This window comes from Lactuca virosa, chromosome 2 (genome assembly GCF_052849685.1).
Source record: "Lactuca virosa cultivar CGN04683 chromosome 2, Lactuca_virosa_CGN04683_v6, whole genome shotgun sequence".
Classification (NCBI taxonomy): domain Eukaryota; kingdom Viridiplantae; phylum Streptophyta; class Magnoliopsida; order Asterales; family Asteraceae; genus Lactuca; species Lactuca virosa.
Genome location: NC_136427.1, coordinates 155434425 through 155439554, shown reverse-complemented (window position 1 = coordinate 155439554; position 5130 = coordinate 155434425).

Below are 5130 nucleotides of genomic sequence, written 5' to 3'. Positions count from 1 at the left end.
TTAAACTTTCAAGATATTTCTTGATTACAGAAAGTTCTCCATCCTTACCCACTAACCACTTAGAATCTCTATCTATTTAATCAGTTATCATATTCCCATTACCTTATCATCCCATAAATTAAATCATACTGGAATATATATATATATATATATATATATATATATATATATATATATATATATATATATATATATATACAGAACAAGTATAATTGCATAACTACATTGATGGGTTTTAGTATACTACAACATCCTATGGTGCACATACAACCCTAAATACCTTGGATCTATGTTTTCACTAATTATACATGCAAATGGATTCCAAGGCATTAAACCTATAACTAGCATGCAATTTGACATAAACAAATTAGATACTAGTTAGAATAACATACCTCTTTGTTGTAGCTTGATTCCATGGAGCTTAAGAGTCGAGTGCCTCAAGTGTGACACCTCAAATGGTTCACAAAACACCAACAACAACTTGGAATAACTTGAGATAAAAGTCCTTATGCTCAAATCGGCTAGCCCTCTCATATGAAACCCTTAGAGCCGATTTCTTGAGCCATGGGGTCCTTATATATTGTGGCTATTAGGGTTACACTATGTAACTCATGTCTTTCCATATTCTTCATGCTCCATGGGTTAAAACCTCCATGGAGTATCCATGGGTTACTCCGTGGGTTTAGCCCCAACATAAAGAACTATGGATCATAAGCCCACATATATAAGAATGAATGATTTACACAATCAATCCCCATATATTTAATTAGTGTCTTTTGATCACATAATTAATTCCAAATTAATTCTTGATCAATACTAATTAAATAATATGATTTCATATTAATACATTAGAACTTATAATATATTAATAAATCATAAATATCCTTTTCTCACAAAAGTCTATCCAAATCGTTCTGATGCCATGCAACCCAAATGGACCATGCCAAGTCGGGTCGAATACATACCATTAATAGTTATGGGATTAGAGATCTAATCCAACAGTCTCCCACTTGGATAAGTCTAAAACTGTTATTGCGTATGACTCCAAAACCCGACTAGCAATCGTAGCGCTTAAAGCCGTTGTCGAACTCTGAACAAATCAATGACGCGTTCATTACATAAGGGATCATATATTCCTCCATTCTAGATATCATATGGACTAAGACATGGATTATAATCATTCTCTCTGTCCATCTGTTGTTTCCCGATTTCCGATTTATGACGACTGACTAATTGAACAAATGAAATCAGTTCAGGCCCGGCCGAGCACTTACGTTTGTCATCACCAAATCATCGAGGGGCCCACAGATATCGCTTTTATCCCTCCAAGGGTAAAAGGAATGGATAAACTTCGACTCATATGCTTGTTCTACTACTCGTTGAATCATACACAAAGGTAGGTTTTATAACATCGAGTTACCAATGCGTTTTCGTACAATCAATGTATAACCAACTCATAGTCAACAACTCATATCTCTAGGTCTGAAGAATATAAGATATTATCATCTCATGATCACTCGTGATAAAATCCATGAAGTGATTCAAATGAGCGTGGGTTTGATCCAATACTCCGAACTTATGAGCACTCATGAATGTTGTAGCAACTCTTGCTATGTCCAACACCTTAGACATCTACAAGCCAACTTCATGACAGCCTTGATTCATATCTACATCCAACATATGACCGACTGTGGAGAATTTAAATAACTTAGTCGTTCGGAAAGAATAACCTAGCTATTCTGGAAGTCAAAACATGCAAAGTGAAAAACAAGAATAATACTAATCCTTTATGGTCCCAAGCACCTTTGAGAGTAAATAAAACAACTTTTATTTAAACACCATATTGATTACTCATTATTCATTGTATAATGTTTCAAATAATCAACTTTATACTTGGATCAAAACAATAGTCATGCCATGCTCCAAGCATGCACACTATGTTTGTCCAAACAATAGTTATGCCATACTTCAAGTATGCACACTATGTTAGTCTAAAATCCTTACTTTGTGAAATAGACCAATTGAACATGATTCCAATGATGCTCATTTCACAATCCCAAATCCTTACCGTACATGTAAGAATTCCAAATTCCTATGGAGAGCAATTCCATGGAAACGAAGTCTCAAATTCAAAGCACATTGCTTTGAACATCCTTCTTGCATTAAGTTTTCTAATCTTACACAGATTTAAAGAATAACTTCCACCTATGGAATCGTTTCCATATTTCCATTTTGACTATCACTTCTGAACAAGAGTTGCCTCTTTCCAGAATATGTCAATATGGTCCTTTCCAAAATTTTACACCATACTTCCAACTGTCCATGAGCAACCAATCTTTGGTAAACCTCAGATTGTCCTCAACAATTCCTTAATCATTTTAGTCATATCCAATTCTAGCCCTTTTCCCCTCTTAATGCCCTAGGCATTTGGAAAATTTAGAACGGATAAATATTATAGCACATGAAATCGATCCTATACCTCGAAGCATATGGGACACGATTCATGATGTCTCACATAAAGACATGAACCTAGATCAGTCTTTTGCTACAATATTTTTTATTTGCCATGTTTTCATATTTCGACTATGAAGAGGGATGTCGTAATCATAATCGAATTTGAGAACGCAATATATATATATATATATATATATATATATATATATATATATATATATATATATATATATATATATATATATATATTATGGGAGCGTTCAATCGAGAACATTTCTTATCGCGAGAACATTTGAGAACAAATTTGAAAAACACAATTTTTTAATTAAAATTATAAAATAATATTCATATAAATCAAAAAATAATTACAAACAATTAAAAAACTCAGTAACTAACACCACTCACCACCCAACCAACACCACCCACCACCACCACGCGCCACCACCGCCCATCACTAACCACCACCACCAACTACCACCCACCACTCATCACTACCCACCACCCACCACCACCACCACCAACCACCACTTGCCACCACCATCACCCCCCACCACCATCACCAGCCAACCACCACCACCCACCTACACCACCCATCACCACCGCCTGCCACCACCACCAACAACAACTACCTACCACCCATCACCACCACCCGCCACCACCACCCACCACCACCACACGCCACCATCACCCATTACTAACCACCATCACCAACCACCACTCACCACCCATCACTAACCACCCTCCCACCACCATCACCACCACCAACCACCTCCGCCACCACCATCACCACCCACCACCATCACCACCTAACCACCACCACCCGCCACCACCACCCACCTCCACCACCTATCACCACCGCCCACCACCACCACCAACAACCACTACCTACCACCCATCACTACCACCCGCCACCACCTCCCGCCACCACCCACCACCACCAACCACTACCCACCACCCATCACTATCCACCACCCACCCACCACAACCACCACCACCAACCACCACGCGCCACCACCACCCATCACTACCTACCACCACCAACCACCACCCACCACCCATCACTACCCACCACCTACCACCACCCGCCACCATCACCCATCAGTACCCACCACCCACCACCCGCCACCACCATCACCACCAACCACCACCCACCACCCATCACTACCCAACACCCACCACCACCACCACCAACCACCACCCGCCACCACCATCACCACCCAACCACCACCACCTGCCACCACCACCCGCCTCCACCACCTATCACCACCGCGTTCCACCACCACCCACAACCACTACCTACCACCCATCACCACCACTACCCACCACCACCACCCATCACTAACCACCACCACCACCCACCACCCACCACCCATCACTACCCACCACCACCACCACCACTAACCACCACCCGCCACCACCATGACCACCCACCACCATCACCACCCAACCACCACCACCACCAATCACTACCCACCACCCATCACCACTCACCACCACCCGCCACCCCCACCATAACCACCACCCACCACCATCACTACCCACCACCACCAACCACCACCCACCACCCATCATTATCCACCACCCACTACCACCCACCACCACCACCCACCACCCACCCACCACAACCATCACCACCACCCACCACCCATCACTATCCACCACCCACTACCACCCACCACCACCACCACCCACCACAACCATCACCACCACCAACCACCACCACCCCCACCTACAAAGATTTGTTTTTGTGTTTTTGATTCATTAGGTTTTCTCTTGTATATAATCACATGTGATTATATGTATCGAGTCACATATGATTATATGTATCGAATCATATATGATTTATATTTTATTAATTACATATAATCACATGTGATTAAATACACGTGCAAAACTAGTGAATCGAGAATGCAAAAATGAATATTGTCCACGTAAATCATATGTGATTAGATACATATAACTACATGTGATTATATGTATTTAATAAAATATTATTTACGTGGGCCGTATTTATTTTCGTGTTTTTGATTTAATAATTGGCATTGTGTATTAAATCACATGTGATTATATGTATTTAATCACATATGATTTATATGGACAATATTTTTTTTTCACGTGTTGATTTAATAGTTGTTCTTGTATATTTAATCACATGTGATTATATATATTTAATCACATATGATTCGTATAGAAAATATTTATTCTTGCGTCGATTCAATAATTGTTCTAATATATTTAATCACATGTGATTATATATATTTAATCACATATGATTTATTTGGACAAGATTTATGTGATTATATGTACCCACCACCATTACCAACACACAACACAACCACCAACCACCACCCATCAATACCACCACCATCCATCAGCACCACCCACCTCCACCGCTCATTACCACTGCTCGTCACCACGACCACCACCCATCACCCACCAAAACCACCACTACTACTCGCCACCACAACCCACCACCATCACCTATCACCACCGCCCATTACCTATAGCCACTAACATTGTATGTGATTGAATACATATAATGGCATAAATCATGTGTGATTTTATGTACTTTTTTATATGTGATTAAATACATATAATCTAATCACTTGTGATTAAATAATGAGAACAACTATTGAATCGAGAAAGCAAAAATGAACAATGTCCTCATAAATCATA